The sequence below is a fragment of the Mus caroli genome, unplaced genomic scaffold, assembly GCF_978045245.1.
Source record: "Mus caroli unplaced genomic scaffold, Mus_caroli_1 scaffold_11, whole genome shotgun sequence".
Lineage (NCBI taxonomy): Eukaryota > Metazoa > Chordata > Mammalia > Rodentia > Muridae > Mus > Mus caroli.
In genome coordinates, this window is record NW_028227266.1 from 33,761,607 (window position 1) to 33,780,130 (window position 18,524).

The 18,524-nt window shown below is 40.0% G+C and overlaps 1 pseudogene; it reads right to left on the reverse strand.

Annotated features, from left to right (window-relative positions):
- Window positions 1-11,750: 11,750 nt before the first annotated feature.
- Window positions 11,751-12,707, reverse strand: LOC110301516 (secreted protein of Ly-6 domain 1-like; annotated as a pseudogene).
- Window positions 12,708-18,524: the final 5,817 nt, after the last annotated feature.

Sequence of the window (18,524 nt, forward strand, 5' to 3'; positions counted from 1 at the left end):
TCCTCCCTTGGAGTCCCCCCTCCTGGGACTAGATAGACTGGGACCAAGAGTAATATCAAATACAACTATCAAATAAAAAAAGCTTACCAATAAAATACTCCTAATGACACTTCTGTTATAGACATAGGTAAGTGTCTTGCTCACCCATCATCAGAGAAGCTTCCTCTTGTAGAGGATGAGAAATACAGAGACCCACACAGCTAGACATTATGCAGAGAGTGAGAAACCTTTGAACACTTGGCCATAAATGGGATGTCTCCTTTAAATCCTTCCCATCAGGACTCAGAAAACTCTGATGTAGAAGACACAGGAAGTATGTCAAATCCAAAGGGAATGGAGAACACCAAGGCCCTTTAAATCAACATGAGCAAAGCTCATATGTCCTTTCAGAGATTGTGACAGAACAAATATGGTCTACACAAATCTGTACCAGGTCTTTTGCCTATATTTTATGCTTAGATTTTTATTGTGTTTTTCAGTGCAAATGAGTGAGCCTGTTTCTTGTGTCTTTCCAGGGCTCTTTTCCTGTTGTTTTTTGTTTGCTTGTTTGTGTGTTTGTTCATTTATCTTATCCAATTTTGATGGATTAGTTTCTCTATTATCATATTATATTTTATTTTGTTATTGTCCCTGGGAAGGCTACTTGTATTCTAAGAAAAGACTAAATGGGAGAGGATCTGGAAGGGATGAAATGAGAGGAGATGAGGAAAGTGAAATATAGCAGAATATATTATGAAAAAAATCCATTTTCAATAAAAATAAAATAAAATTTTCTGTATCTTATTTTAAATAAATTAAGTGGTCAAATTGGGTTTTTAAGAAAATATATTTTGTGCATTTGACCTAGATTTTTCTCCTTCCTGTATTTCTATATTTGTATTTTAGGTCATTTTATGAATTCCCAGATTTTCTGGATGTTTAGTGCATGTATTATTTTATTTTTATAGATTTAACATTTCTTTGACCATGATATCCATTTCATTTACTTTGTCTACAATGCCTGAGAGTCTTTCTTCTATCTTTTGTATTCTTTTGGTGATGTTTGCCTCTGATGTTCCTATAATTTTCATTTTCAATTTTTTCTCAATTTGTGTTTTCTTTGTTGATTCTTTTCAACTTTCATGTCTTGATTGTTTTCTAGTTTCATTCTTGAATTGAATTTACCTCATGGGTATATAAATATATCCTCTTTGAGTTCCTTGAACATATTGATAAAAGCTATTTTAAAGTCCTTCTCTTGTGTGTCAGGTATATTACATTTCTCAGAGCCAAAGCTCAGGTTTCCAAACTCTAGAGGAGACATATTGTCCTGGCTGTTATTGATTGTGTTTTTATGCTGATGACTAGTCATCTGTGTAGGGATAGTGGTAATTCTAGGTGCTGATATCTAGTCCTTTGTTTAGTGGGTGAGCATTTCATTCAATGCTTTCTGTTGCCCTGTGGTTCTTAGGAAACAGTGGTAGTTGTCTATTGCCTGGTTTTAAAAAAAAAAAATGCTTCTGAAATCCTGTCAGATGTGAACACTGGGGGCCCAGGGATGAATGTGTTTTTAGGTATTGGGAGCTAAGGGATAAAAATGGGCTAGAGAGTAGGAGGGACATTGAGTGGGTCCACTAGAATCTGCATATATCCCTAAGAATGGGGGCAGAGAACACTAAGTTTATAATAGGTGTTGAGTTTATAATAGGTATTTTGCTACAAACTATGGATGAGACTAGAGGATTGAAATTGGAGGACAAAGGGAAGTAAGGGTTGCCTACTTCATCTGTTGGTTGGCAAGGTTGGAGAATTTCTTTTTTAAGGCATTTTTATTAGACATTTTCTTCATTTACATTTCAAATGCTATCCCAAAAGCTCCTTATACCCCCCCCACACACACCCTGCTTCCCAACCCACCCACTCCTGCTTCTTGGACCTGGCATTTCCCTGTACTGGGACATATGATCTTCACAATACCAAGGGCCTCTCCTCCCATTGATAGCTGACTAGGCCATCCTCTGCTACATATACAACTAGAGACACAGCTCTGGGTGGGGGATACTGGTTAGTTCATATTGTTGTCCCTCCTAAAGTGTTGCAGACCCCTTTAGCTCCTTGGGTACTTTCTCTAGCTTCTTCATTAGGGGGCCTGTGTTCCATCTAAAAGATAAATGTGAGCATCCATTTCTATATTTGCCAGGCATTGGCATGGCCTCACAAAAGAGAGCTATGTCAGGGTCCTGTCAGCAAAATCTTGCTGGCATATGCAATATTGTTTGGGTTTGGTGGTTGTATATGGGATGGATCTCTGGATGGGGCAGTTTCTGGATGGTCTTTCCTTCTGTCTCATCTCTGAACTTAGTCTCTGTAACTCCTTCCATGGGTATTTTATCCCCCATTTTATAGTCTATCTTGATCCTATTCACCCCAACGCATCACACACTTCCCCTAAGAACCCCTAGCAAGTCACTCGCTAAGCTCAACTCACCTTCAGTGAGTTCATGATCTTCTTGGCCACATCATGTCTAGAAGACAATAGCTTCCAGCACACCTTTTATTTCATTCTTTCTGTATTCTCTTTCTCTGTGTTCTCTGAATATTGGGAGGGTTTTATAAAACAGCTCACATAGGGAGGATCACTCAACAGTCACTAATTCTCAACATCTGGACCAGTTATGAGTAGCTGCATTAACTGATGCACACTGCATAGAAGCTTTTACATCCAAGGTTGGGAACACTAATCTACACATACAAACATAAATATTTTAAAGGCAGTTCGACAACATGTCCATTTAACCAAAATCCCAGTAGTAGGTTCCTCCCAAACCCTAGGCTCTAACAGCTCCCTAGCCAAGGATTTTTCATTAAGTTTACAATTTCAGAATTGTAACTCTTTCATTCCTATGAAACAGGCTTCAAACCCAGTACAAATGTAACTGGTTGTTCCCTTAACCCTTGTGCTACCACAGTACCAGTATGCACATCTTCCCTGGAAGATAGATATTATAGCATTCAGTGTGCCCTGGGTTGTAGGAACTAATAGGGGGCCTGGGAAGAGAGGGGGAAGGGAGGATTTCCACCTATGCTCTGGACAGGCAGACATGGGAGGTTTGCCAGACGCTTTCCATTCAGCCCCAGCTGGGCATCCAAGCCTCTGATCCACTCAACGGGGGTGGACAAGGGGCAGCCCCCAAAACCAAAATGGACCCCTGGGTACACCTGTAGCCCAGGGTTATGAGAGAGAGGGCTGAGGGAAGGGTTCCCACGCATGCGAGAGTGAGTGCAACCTTGATGAGCAGAGACTGTCTATGGTTTTAGAGCTTTATTATAGAAAGACGGGGGAAAGACAGAAGGTAGAAAAGAGAGAAAGAGAGGAAAGGCTAGAGAGAAAGAGAGAGTAAGAGGGAAAGCGAGAGAGGAGAGGAGACAGACAGCAAGGAGGGGCCAAACATCCCCCTTTAAAGTATGCTGCTATCTTTTCTGTTGCTGGATAACTAGGGAGGAGTCTAGCCTGAAGGTCAGAAGCTTGGGACATTGCCTATGTGATTTCCAGCCATGCTTCTCTTGTGAGAATTGGGGGGCAGGGAGGCGGTAACTTGGGCAGGAGCCAAAGTTCCAGGAGCATGACAGAAGTCCTTCTGTCCCTTGTAGGTAAATTACCACCAGGTCCTGGAGTTCAGCATCTCAACTCGACTAGAGACCAGCCTGTCTGTGCATAGCCCAAACCTAGTACAAATGTAGTTGGCTGCTCCCATAACCTTTGTGCTATCAGTGTATCAGTTTGTACATCTTCCCTGGAAGATAGATATAGCATTAAGTGTGCCCTGGGTAAGACATCTGATGACTTTCTTCCACAAATGGCCTTTATATCAGCTTCCAACACTCTGAAAAGCAGCTGTTAGGGGAGAAATTTTGGGGTCAGTTTCATCATACTTTTTTCATCTGCTACAGCCAGAGTGAACCTTGTCATCAGCCAAAACGATCTGGTTATGGTGAGAAACCAAAAGCATTGGTAGTGTCCTGTTTGCTTTAGGAGCCCTAGAGCCTTCTTGAAGAGATATCTCACATCTAGCCTGAGATTTACAATTATCAACCCTTGACTTCTGGGTGAAAAATTGTGTGTTTGAAGTCTATTTTTTTAATTAATTTTTTTAATCAGGTATTTTTCTCATTTATGTTTCCAATGCTATCCAAAAAGTCCCCAAAACACTCCCCCCCCCACTCCCCTACCCACCCACTCCCACTTTTTGGCCCTGGCGTTCCCCTGTACTGGGGCATATAAAGTTTGCGTGTTCAATGTGCCTCTCTTTCCAGTGATGGATGACTAGGCCATCTTTTGATACATATGCAGCTAGAGTCAAGAGCTCTGGAGTACTGGTTAGTTCATAATGTTGTTCCACCTATAGGGTTGCAGATCCTTTAGCTCCTTGGGTACTTTCTCTAGCTCCTCCATTGGGGGCCCTGTGATCCATCCAATACCTGACTGTGAGCATCCACTTCTGTGTTTGCTAGACCCTAACATAGTCTCACAAGAGACAGCTATATCAGGGTCCTTTCGGCAAAATCTTGCTAATGTATGCAATGGTGTCAGCGTTTGGAAGCTGATTATGGGATGGATCCTCAGATATGGCAGTCTCTAGATGGTCCATCCTTTCATCTCAGCTCCAAACTTTATCTCTGTAACTCTTTCCATGGGTGTTTTGTTCCCAATTCTAAGGAGAGGCACACTGTCCACAATTCGGTCTTCGTTCTTCTTGAGTTTCATGTGTTTAACAAATTGTATCTTATATCTTGGGTATCCTAAGTTTTTGGGCTAATATCCACTTATCAGTGAGTACATGTTGTGTGAGTTTCTTTGTGATTGTGTTACCTCACTCAGGATGATGTTCTCCAGGTCCATCCATTTGCCTAGGAATTTCATAAATACATTCCTTTTAATAGATGAGTAGTACTCCATTCTGTAAATGTACCACATGTTCTGTATCCATTCCTCTGTTGAGGGGCATCTGGGTTCTTTCCAGCTTCTGGCTATTATAAATAAGGCTGCTATGAACATAGTGGAGCATGTGTCCTTCTTACCGGTTGGAACATCTTCTGGATATATGCCCAGGACAGGTATTGCTGGATCCTCTGGTAGTATTATGTCGAATTTTCTGAGGAACCGCCAAACTGATTTCCAGAGTGGTTGTACAAGCTTGCAATCCGACCAACAATGAAGGAGTGTTCCTCTTTCTCTGCATCCTCGCCAGCATCTGCTGTCACCTGAATTTTTTATCTTAGCCATTCTGACTGGTGTGAGGTGGAATCTCAGGGTTCTTTTGAGTTGCATTTCCCTGATGATTAAGGATGTTGAACATTTTTTCAGGTGCTTCTCTGCCATTCGATATTCCTCAGGTGAGAATTCTTTGTTCAGTTCTGAGCCCCATTTTTTAATGGGGTTATTTGATTTTCTAGAGTCCACCTTCTTGAGTTCTTTGTATATATTGGATATTAGTCCCCTATCTGATTTAGAATAGGTAAAGATCTTTTCCCAATCTGTTGGTGGACTTTATGTCTTATTGATGGTGTCTTTTGCCTTGCAGAAGCTTTGCAACTTTATAAGATCCCATTTATCGATTCTCGATTTTACAGCACATGCCTTTACTGTTCTATTCAGGAATTTTTCACCTGTACCCATATCTTCGAGGCTTTTCCCTACTTTTTCCTCTATAACTTTCAGTGTCTCTGGTTTTATGTGGAGTTCCTTAATCCAGTTAGATTTGACCTTAGTACAAGGAGATAGGAATGGATCGATTCGCATTCTTCTACATGATAACCGCCAGTTGTGCCAGCACCATTTGTTGAAAATGCTGTCTTTTTTTCACTGGATGGTTTTAGCTCCCTTGTCAAAGATCAAGTGACCATAGGTGTGTGGGTTCATCTCAGGGTCTTCAATTCTGTTCCATTGGTCTACTTGTCTGTCACTATACCAGTACCATGCAGTTTTTATCACAATTGCTCTGTAGTACAGCTTTAGGTCAGGCATGGTGATTCCACCAGAGGTTCTTTTATCCTTGAGAAGAGTTTTTGTTATCCTAGGTTTTTTGTTGTTCCAGATGAATTTGCAGATTGCTCTTTCTAATTCATTGAAGAATTGAGTTGGAATTTTGATGGGGATTGCATTGAATCTGTAGATTGCTTTTGGCAAGATAGCCATTTTTACAATGTTGATCCTGCCAATCCATGAGCATGGGAGATCTTTCCATCTTCTGAGATCTTCTTTAATTTCTTTCTTCAAAGACTTGAAGTTCTTGTCATACAGATCTTTCACTTCCTTAGTTAGAGTCATGCCAAGGTATTTTATATTGTTTGTGACTATTGAGAAGGGTGTTGTTTCCCTAATTTCTTTCTCAGCCTGTTTATCCTTTGTGTACAGAAAGACCATTGACTTGCTTGAGTTAATTTTATATCCAGCTACTTCATTGAAGCTGTTTATCAGGCTTAGGAGTTCTCTGGTGGAATTTTTAGGGTCACTTATATATACTATCATATCATCTGCAAACAGTGATATTTTGACTTCTTCTTTTCCAATTTGTATCCCCTTGATCTCCTTTTGTTGTCCAATTGCTCTGGCTAGGACTTCAAGTACAATGTTGAATAGGTAGGGAGAGAGTGGACAGCCTTGTCTAGTCCCTGATTCTAATGGGATTTCTTCCAGCTTCCCACCATTTACTTTGATGTTGGCTACTGGTTTGCTGTATATTGCTTTTATCATGGTTAGGTATGGACCTTGAATTCCTGATCTTTCCAAGACTTTTATCATGAAATGGGTGTTGGATTTTGTCAAAGGCTTTTTCAGCATCTAATGAGATGATCATGTGGTTTTTGTCTTTGAGCTTGTTTATATACTGGATTACATTGATGGATTTCTGTATATTGAACCATCCTTGCATCCCTGGGATGAAACCTACTTGGTCAGGATGGATGATTGTTTTGATGTGTTCTTGGATTCGGTTAGCGAGAACTTTATTGAGGATTTTTGCATCAATATTTGAAGCCGTTTTTCAATTATACTTTTCAAAAGTATTTTATTTTTAAGTATGTCTGTTTGTCTATGTGTTGTTATGTGCATGTGATTAAAAGTACCTTTTGAAGGATGGACCATCTAGAGATTGCCATATCGAGGGATCCATCCCATAATCAGCCTCCAAATGCTGACACCATTGCATACACTAGCAAGATTTTGCTGAAAGGACCCTGATATAGCTGTCTCTAGTGAGACTAAGCCGGGGCCTAGCAAACATATAAGTGGATGCTCACAGTCAGCTATTGGATGGATCACAGGGCCCCCAATGAAGGAGCTAGAGATAGTATCCAAGGAGCTAAAGATATCTGCAACCCTGTAGGTGCAACAACATTATGAACTAACCAGTACCCCGGAGTTCTTGACTCTAGCTGCATATGTATCAAAAGATGGCCTAGTTGGCCATCACTGGAAAAAGAGGCCCATTGGACTTGCAAACTTTATATGCCCCAGTACAGAGGAACGCCAGGGCCAAAAAGTGGAACTGGGTGGGTAGGGGGGTGGGGGGTATGGAGGACTTTTGGGATAGCATTGGAAATGTAAATGAGGAAAATACCTAATTAAATTTTTTTTTAAAAAAAATGAAGTGTCTTTGAGGCCAAAGGCCTCAGATTCTGTGGTGCTGACACTACAGACAGGTTTGAGCCACCCATTGGGTCCTGAGGACCAAACTTAATTGCTCTACAAGAGCACTACATGCTCGTAACCATTCAGCAATCCAACCAGCCCCTACTATATTTTTTAATTACCTAATAAGGTAGTGGGATTCTAACAAAGGACTTTTATATATCCTTAGTCTTGATTAACTAAACCACACACCTTCTACTCACTCCTATTCCTTCATTCCAATCCCTGCTTAAATCTTAAACCACTAGTGGCTTCCCCTTCTACTTTCATAGCACATGTCTAATGTACCCTAGTCCTTTAAGACCTCTGACCCTCACATTCTCCTGAGCTGCTTCTAGCTTATTAATTTCTATAGACACTCCAAAATTGCACTAACAACTCTATGAATTTAAAGTAAGACACAAAGTAGTACATTTTATTCAATAATATTAATATTCTGAATTAGAATATATCACTTTTTATTTATTTACTATTTTATTTTTTCTTTCTGCAGGAAGGGAAGAGGTCTGCAGTACAGAATGATCCTCTATGCTCCTCTTCCCACTAGAGAGGCCATTAAACCAGAGTGTTGCTTTGCAAACACAGATGGTGAGTGAAGGAACAGTAGGAATTTCCACTTGAGTGATTGGAAGAGTTCTATTAGTTTACATAGTATACAATAGAATGGGAAGCTGAAGGTTTGAGAAATGGATATTGTGTGTGAGGTATCTTTAAAAAAGATTAGAAAAGAGCATGGAGTAATCATAATTTTTTTAAAAAAAAACTGTAGAATTAGAGAAAATTCTCAACTCTGTGTGTGTGTGTGTATGTGTGTGTGTGCACATGCATGCGTACACACACCTATATGTTTGATGTCTATGCATGCATGTATGTGTATATACATGTGTGAAATTGTCAGTGAACATATGCCATGGTACACATGTGGAATGTACACATGTTAGAGGACACTTCAAGTGTGAGTCATCACCTTCCACAGTCCTTGAGAAATGGTTCTTTTGCATGTATGTTACATGTGTGTTAGTGCAGTTCTGAAAGTGACAGGTTTTTTTTTTAATCCCAGCTAGCTTTCAAATAAATGAGACAGGGAATATTAATTTATTAGAAAAATTATAAGCATACATTGACAAATTCTATTTAAAGCAGCAGATAGTCTATGGTTAAAATTTATCTCATGATGAAATGTGTGTGTGTGTGTGCGCGCGTGCGTGCATGCTAACACACGTGCATTTCAATAAAAAAATGGACATTCCATGACAGAGCTGGCTTGAAGAAAGCTGTCCATAAGAACATTAAAATTGTCTCATAACATGGATGTTAGTTCATGGGTTTCTACCCCTAGCGAAAGAACTATAGGAAAATGATGACTTCTGGGAGGAGAATTACTATCGCATAGCAATGAATCCCCATATGGTTGTACCTGAAACCACATACACACAACACAAAAACAGACTCAGCAAGTACAACTTTTATTTATTTGTGCATGTACACACACACAGAGACAAACAGACAGACAGACAGACAGACAGACAGACAGAGGGAAGGGGGCTTGTAGCAATAATATTCAAAGAACAAGAGGCTATCAACTTGAGGGGAAGATTTCATGAAAGGGTGGCTGGGAAGCAGGTGGAAGGAGCAAAGAGAAGAGGAAATGATATGATTCCATTTCCATTAAAAAAAAGATTTTAAATGGTAAGTTAATTGTTCAAAAACAAAACTAACCAATAAGAGACAATGCTTCTAAATGTTTGAAGCTGTAACAGAATTTCAAAATGCACAAATCTAAACCAATATAAATAAGGATGAGTAGATTAATAGTAATTATACATTTAAAATGCCTCAGTAATTCCTAGAACAAATCACCAAAAACTACTACTAGATTATCAGCTATCCGGATATCACTCAGTGATTAAAAGCACTAACTATCCTTGCAAAGGGCCTGGTTTGGTTTACATCAAGGGACTCACAGCCACCTGTAACTATTACAGATTGAGGGGCTCTAGCCAGCTCTGGAGAAGTCACCAGAATGTGTCTAGTGCAAATAGAAACAAGTGGAGATATTCATACATATAAAAATTGAATCCCAATATATCAAAACTGTGTAAGGCACAGAAAAGAATTCACAAATATTAAATGTGCAACACCAATAGCAGTCTTCTCAATCATTTTATTAGAAATCAATACGATGATCTGAAAATATCTATAGCAATTCAAAGACCTTAAAATACTCAAACTAACTTTAAAAAAAAAAAAAGAACAAAATTAGAAGACACATTGTCTGATTTTAAAGGTCCAAAAACTCTACAGTTATCAAGGAAAATAGTGGGATGTAATGAAAGAAAGAAAAATATAGAATTTTGCTGAAAACTTACATGGATGTGGACACTTGACCTTTATAGTTATGAAAAGAAAGGAGTTTCAAACAAATTATCAAAAGATAATTGGACATTCATGGGCAAAAAATAAAGAAAAAAATAACTTTGATCCACCATAAATAGTATAAACATTAAGTAAAATGCATGACAAAACAAATATAAAACTCCAAAGTTTAAAATTACAGAAATAAAGGAGTATTTGTATTCTCTAAGAATTTTGACTTTAGCAAATAATTTTGATATCTTAGACAAGTCGTTGCCTCAGTTCATTTAGGATGCTGAAGAGAAAAGAAAGAAAATGTATAGACTATCCAGCTTCTGAACAAGAACATTTTTAAATCATTTTTCATTTTTTGAGATTATAGCATAATTATACTCCTTTTCTTATAACTATAATTTCCTCTTTCTTTTCTCCCTCCAAACTATCCCTTATATCTCCCTTGCTTCTTTTCAAATTCATGGCCTCTTTTTCACTGTTGTTACATACATATATGGATATTTATGTATATGTATATTCCTAAATATATAAATACTAGGAATTCCTGTATTTGTCTCTTAGATAAGGGCATGAGTCTCATTTGTTATGGGTCTACCCGCATAACCTAATCTCCTCCCAAAAGCCTCACTTCCAAATTTCACCATCTCAGGGACTAAACTCGAACATATGGATCTCTGGTAACTCACACATCCAGTCTATAGGAGAAGCTGGTGGTGACTCGTTAGAGCCTCACTGTAGCCTCTAAGATTACATAAACAAGCTCACCTCTAAATTGTTTTCCATCACAGTGTTTTAGCAAAGCAACTTAAAGAAACTACAGATGATATTATCAAAATCAATGCCCGTTGCTCTTGGAAAGGCATTGTTGAGCATCTAAAAAGTTATTGACTGGAGGAAAATATTCACAACATAAAAAGAGATTAAATGAAATTATGTGAACTCAAGTACTCTCCAGAGATGGAGCTAGTAGGACACAGGTGCTCTGAAGGGGAAAATGTGTGCACACATGTGCATGTGCGCGCACGTGTGTGTGTGTGTGTGTGTGTGTGTGTGTGTGTGTGTGTGTGTGTGTGTGTGTTGAGGCACTATGGCTAAGTAGAACAACCTAGCCTCAGACTCATAAAAATCCTCCTGCCTTTGCCTCTCAAGTGCTGGGGTTTAAGGCATATGCCACCTCACCTAGGTGTCCCTTATGTTGTTGTACTCAGGCCACAGCAGTGCAAAACTACCTGACACACACATGAAATTCTATGAATAAAACTGCAATAAGATGCTAGAGCTACTGTTTGATGGCCAACCCAATAGAAAAATGCGTCACTGAACTGGTCATCAAGGGCAGGTGTCATCTCTGCCATAGTCACTGTTGGAGAACTATCACCTAACAACAGTATTAGTTATCAGATGCATTTGACAAAAAGAAGTCAGTATGAGCAGCAGAAGAGTGTGCAATCTGTGAGTCCTGGAGGACTAGAAGGAGAGAAGGAAGGAAATCAGGATCTACAAAAGAGGGAGAAGCACTGAGGGTTGTGGGGACCACAGGGCATTTCTCTATCCCCAGCTGAACTTTCCAAATAGCCACACCTGGTGCATAGTACAAGCTGGTATCAGAGCATGGGCAGTGCTGGAATAGATGGTGCAGTGTTGTGAGGGCACAGGAGGAGGATGAAGGGCTCAGGGCTGTCCTTGGAACATGTCAAGACGGTTTATGCTTCTAAAACTTGTTGCAGAAAGATTTGTCATTGCAACATTTCATTTCAATTCTATTATTTCTCAAGATCAGTGTTTGAGTAACACAAATGTGAGAACATTCCTGGAACCCATACAGGAACCTGCCACCTGGAGAAGAAGGAGAACAAGGGTCAAAACATGAGTGTTTGTCAAATCAGTGATTTGGTAAATGAAAAGTCAGACTCCAGGGGCTTCTGCATCCTCACTGAGATGGCTGAAGTTGCCTCTCTGTCCATCATCCCTCAAGCCCTAATCTGCTCATAGCTGGGACTCCAATCCCAAAATTTGTTGAATGGAGTCTTAGGGTCCACACCTTGTCTACCTGACTATGTCCACCTAGAAGTCCCCTGAAAACCACATCAGGAACTACCAGAATGCGTACTTTCTCTTTCTAGGTTTGTTCCTATGCCAGTTGTAGCTAGTAGAAACATAAAGAGAACTGTTTTATTTTAACAGAATAACATGTCCTCCCACAGTATCCACTTCAAACCCCCCCCAGGGATAGGGAGGGATATAGCCTTCAAGGGAAAGCAAAATCCATCAACATCAGACTTCTTGCTTTACATACCTTCAAACTTTGCCCACAAGACACATACTTCATTATTTTGGGTCTCACAGGGGGTTTCTTGTTACAAACATTTCCCCTTAGAGTTGAGCAAAGTGCACTGGAAGCATTTCAGAGCTGAAATGAAAAAGGCAAGAGAAAGATACTCTTTCAGGGCATTAGGCCTGCAGTGGTAATGAATTTTTTTAAAAAAATGGCAAGGGAAGGTGTTTACTGTGTGAATAGCTGAATGCTACAAAGAGTGCCATGAACTTGGTTTCACAGAGGCATAATTTGAGGAGATGCAGAAGTATTCTCCACCTCAAATCCTGAGAATAAAAGGCAATGAGAAGGAAGGGCAAAGTTCTGATGCAGATGCTTGAGCCCACCATCCATGACGGGACAGTTCTTTCCAGCACCTCCGTTGTCTTTATCCTGTCAACTGTTGTGGGCTGGTGGGATTGGGATTATTTGAATATGAAGGCTAAAAGAGGAATAGCACGCTATATATAGCGTGAAGGTGAAAATTTTTGAGGAATTAATGAATATTTATATTCTTAACAATTAAGCTTAGCAAGTAATTCTGATATATGCATAAAGTCATTGTCTTATTCCTTCCTCTGGAGAAGAGTTTTAAAGTTTCCTTTAAAATTCAAAACATAGAGGACAGGTGTCTGCCTGGCTCGGAAGCCCTCTGCCTCAGGAGCAGCGAGTTCCATCTTGGTTCCGGGACTCAGCCGAACTTAGGAACTTAGTCTGCACAGGTGAGAGGGTGCACCACAGAAGTGAACAGCTTCTGGGACAGGCGGAGCCACAGAGCCGCTGAGGCAGCACCCTTTTCGGGCCGCAGACAGCCGGCCACCCTCCCGGCCAGAGGACAGGTGTCCACCTGGCTCAGAAGCCCTCTGCCTCAGGAGCAGTGAGTGCCATCTTGGTTCCGGGACTCAGCCGAACTTAGGAACTTAGTCTGCACAGGTGAGACTGTGCACCACAGAAGATGAGAGCTTCGGGGACAGGCGGGAGCCACAGAGCCGCTGAGGGAGCACCCTTTTCGGGCCGAGGACAGCCGGACACCCTCCCGGCCAGAGGACAGGTGTCCGCCTGGCTCAGAAGCCCTCTGCCTCAGGACCAGCGGGTGCCATCTTGGTTCCAGGACTCCTCCAAACTTAGGAACTTAGTCTGCACAAGTGAGAGTGTGCACTACAGAAGCTGACAGCTTCTGTGACCTGCCAAAGCAACACAGCTTCTGGGAAAGGTCGTGTTTTGGGCCTTCTTCTTCGGCCAGGAGGAGGTCCAAATGAAAGATATCTGTGCACCTTCCCTGTAAGAGGAGAGCTTGCCAGCAGAGAGTGCTCTGACCACTGAAACTCAGAGGAGAGAGCCTGTCTCGCAGGTTTCCTGATAGACGGTAAGAGAATCACCAGAAGAACAATCTCTAAACAGAGTCAACTATAAAAACTAACTCCAGAGATTACCAGATGGCGAAAGGTAAATGTAAGAATCATACTAGCAGCAACCAAGACCACTCACCATCATCAGAACCCAGCACTCCCACTTCGCCCAGTCCAGGGCACCCCAAAACACCCAAAAAGCTAGACCCAGATTTAAAAGCATATCTCATGATGATGGTAGAGGACATCAAGAAGGACTTTAATAACTCACTTAAAGAAATACAGTAGAACACTGCTAAAGAGTTACAAGTCCTTAAAGTAAAACAGGAAAACACAACCAAACAGGTAGAAGTCATTACAGAAAAACAGGAAAACACATCCAAACAGGTGATGGAAATGAACAAAACCATACTAGACCTAAAAAGGGAAGTAGACACAATAAAGAAAACTCAAAGTGGGGCAACGCTGGAGAAAGAAACCCTAGGAAAGAAATCTGGAACCATAGATGCGAGCATCAGCAACAGAATACAAGAGATGGAAGAGAGAATCTCAGGTGCAGAAGATTCCATAGAGAACATCTGCACAACAATCAAAGAAAATGGAAAATGCAAAAAGATCCTAACTCAAAACATCCAGGAAATACAGGACACAATGAGAAGACCAAACCTACGGATAATAGGAGTGGATGAGAATGAAGATTTTCAACTCAAAGGATCAGCAAATATCTTCAACAAAATTATAAAAGAAAACTTCCCAAATCTAAAGAAACAGATGTCCATGAACATACAAGAAGCCTACAGAACTCCAAATAGACTGGACCAGAAAATAAATTCCTCCCGACACATAATAATCAGAACATAAATGCACTAAATAAAGATAGAATACTAAAAGCAGTAAGGGAAAAAGGTCAAATAACATATAAAGGCAAGCCTATCAGAGTTACACCACATTTCTCACCAGAGACTATGAAAGCCAGAAGAGCCTAGACAGATGTTATACAGACACTAAGAGAACACAAATTCCAGCCAAGGCTACTATACAAAGCCAAACTCTCAATTACCATAGATGGAGAAACCAAAGTATTCCACGACAAAACCAAATTCACATATTATCTTTTCACGAATCCAGCCCTTCAAAGGATAATAACAGAAAAAAACCAACACAAGGATGGGCACGTCGCCCTAGAAACAACAACAAGGTAATCCCTCAACAAACCTAAAAGAAGACAGCCACAAGAACAGAATGCCAACTTTAACAACAAAAATAACAGGAAACAACAATTACTTTTCCTTAATATCTCTTAATATCAATGGTCTCAACTCCCCAATAAAAAGGCATAGACTAGCAAACTGGCTACACAAACAAGACCGAACATTTTACTGCTTACAGGAAACTCATCTCAGAGAAAAAGATAGACACTACCTCAGAATGAAAGGCTGGAAAACAATTTTCCAAGCAAATGATATGAAGAAACAAGCCTGAGTAGCCATTCTAATACCTGATAAGATTGACTTCCAACGCAAAGTCATCAAAAAAGACAAGGAGGGGCACTTCATTCTCATCAAAGGTAAAATCCTCCAAGAGGAACTATCAATTCTGAATATCTATGCTCCAAATACAAGGGCAGCCACATTCATTAAAGACTCTTAAGTAAATCTCAAAGCACACATTGCACCTCACACAATAATTGTGGGAGACTTCAACACACCACTTTCACCAATGGACAGATCATGGAAACAGAAACTAAACAGGGACACAGTGAAACTAACAGAAGTTATGAAAGAAATGGATCTGACAGATATCTACAGAATATTTTATCCTAAAACAAAAGGATATAACATCTTCTCAGCACCTCACGGTACCTTCTCCAAAATTGACCATATAATTGGTCACAAAACAGGCCTCAACAGATACAAAAATATTGAAATTGTCCCATGCATCCTATCAGATCACCATGGACTAAGGCTGATCTTCAATAACAAAATAAATAATAGAAAGCCAACATACACCTGGAAACTGAACAACACTCTTCTCAATGATACCTTGGTCAAAAAAGAAATAAAGAAAAAATTAAGGACTTCTTAGAGTTCAATGAAAATGAAGCCACAACATACCCAAACTTATGGGACACAATGAAAGCATTTCTAAGAGGAAAACTCATAGCTCTGAGTACCTCCACAAAGAAACTAGAGAGAGCACACATTAGCAGCTTGACATCACACCTAAAAGCTCTAGAACAAAGGGAAGCAAAATCGCCCAAAGGGAGTAGATGGCAGGAAATAATCAAACTCAGGGGCTAAATCAACCAAGTGGAAACAAGAAGAACTATTCAAAGAATAACCCAATCGAGGAGCTGGTTCTTTGAGAAAATCAACAAGATAGACAAACCCTTAGCCAGACTCACTAGAGGGCACAGGGAAAGCATTCTAATTAACAAAATCAGAAATGAAAAGGGAGACAACATAACAACAGATCCTGAAGAAATCCAAAACACCATCAGATGCTTCTACAAAAGGCTATACCCAACAAAACTGGAGAACCTGGATGAAATGGACAAGTTTCTAGACAGATAACAGGTACCAAAGTTGAATCAAGATCAGGTTAATGATCTAAACATCCCTATTTCCCCCAAAGAAATAGAAGCAGTCATTAATAGTCTACCAACCAAAAAAAAAAAGCCCAGGACCAGATGGGTTTAGTGCAGAGTTCTATCAGACCTTCAAAGAAGATCTAATTCCAGTTCTTCACAAACTATTCCACAAAATAGAAACAGAAGGTACTCTACCCAACTCATTCTATGAAGCCATAATTACTTGGATACCTAAACCACAAAATGACCCCACGAAGAGAGAACTTCAAACCAATATCCCTTATGAATATTGATGGAAATATCCTCAATAAAGTTCATGCTAACCGAATCCAAAAACACACCAAAACAATCATCCATCCTGACCAAGTAGGTTTCATCCCAGGGACGCAGAGATGGTTCAATATACAGAAATCCTTCAACGTAATCCAGTATATAAACAAACTAAAAGACAAAAAAAACACGTAATCATCTCGTTAGATACTGAGAAAGCATTTGACAAAATCCAACACCCATTCATGATAAAAGTCTTGGAAAGTTCAGGAATTCAAGGCCCATACCCAAACATGATAAAAGCAATCTACAGCAAACCAGTAGCCAGCATCAAAGTAAATGGTGAGAAGCTTGAAGCAATCCCACTAAAATCAGGGACTAGACAAGGCTGTCCACCCTCTCCCTGCCTATTCAACATTGTACTTGAAGTCCTAGCCAGAGCAATTAGACAACAAAAGGAGATCAAGGTGATAGAAATTGGAAAGGAAGAAGTCAAAATATCACTTTTTGCAGATGATATGCTAGTATATATACGTGACACTAAAAATTCCACCAGAGAACTCCTAAGCCTGATAAACAACTTCAATGATGTAGCTGGATATAAAATTAACTCAAACAAGTAAATGGCCTTTCTCTACACAAAAACAAACAGGCTGAGAAAGAAATTAGGGAAACAACACCCTTCTCAATAGCCACAAATAATATAAAATACCTAGGCGTGACTCTAACTAAGGAAGTAAAAGATCTGTATGACAAGAACTTCATGTCTCTGAAGAAAGAAATTAAAGAAGATCTCAGAAGATGGAAAGATCCCCCATGCTCATGGATTGGCAGGATCAATATAGTAAAAATGGCTTTCTTGCCAAAAGCAATCTACAGATTCAATGCAATCCCCATCAAAATTCCAACTCAATTCTTCAACAAATTAGAAAGAGCAATCTGTAAATTCATCTGGAATAACAAAAAACCTAGGATAGCAAAAACTCTTCTCAAGGATAAAAGAACCTCTGGTGGAATCACCATGCCCGACCTAAAGCTGTACTACAGAGCAATTGTGATAAAAACTGCATGGTACTGGTATAGTGACAGACAAGTAGACCAATGGAACAGAATTGAAGACCCTGAGATGAACCCACACACCTATGGTCACTTGATCTTTGACAAGGGAGCTAAAACTATCCAGTAGAAAAAAAGACAGCATTTTCAACAAATGGTGCTGGCACAACTGGCTGTTATCATGTAGAAGATTGCGAATTGATCCATTCCTGTCTCCTTGTACTAAGGTCAAATCTAAGTGGATTAAGGAACTCCACCTAAAACCAGAGACACTGAAACTTATAGAGGAGAGAGTAGGGAAAAGCCTCTAAGATATGGGCACAGGGGGAAAACTCCTGAATAGAACAGCAATAGCTTGTAGTGTAAGATCGAGAATTGACAAATGGGACCTCATGAAACTGCAAAGCTTCTGCAAGGCAAAGGACACCGTCAATAAGACAAAAAGACCACCAACAGATTGGGAATGGATCTTTAACTATCCTAAATCAGATAGGGGACTAATATCCAATGTATATAAAGAACTCAAGAAGGTGGACTCCAGAAAATCAAATAACCCCATTAAAAATGGGGCTCAGAACTGAACAAAGAATTCTCACCTGAGGAATATCGAATGGCAGAGAAGCACCTGAAAAAATGTTCAACATCCTTAATCATCAGGGAAATGCAAATCAAAACAACCCAGAGATTCCACCTCACACCAGTCAGAATTGCTAAGATCAAAAATTCAGGTGACAGCAGATGCTGGCGAGGATGTGGAGAAAGAGGAACACTCCTCCATTGTTGGTGGGATTGCAAGCTTGTACAACCACTCTGGAAATCAGTCTGGCGGTTCCTCAGAAAACTGGATATAATACTACCGGAAGATCCAGCAATACCTCTCCTGGGCATATAGCCAGAAGATGTTTC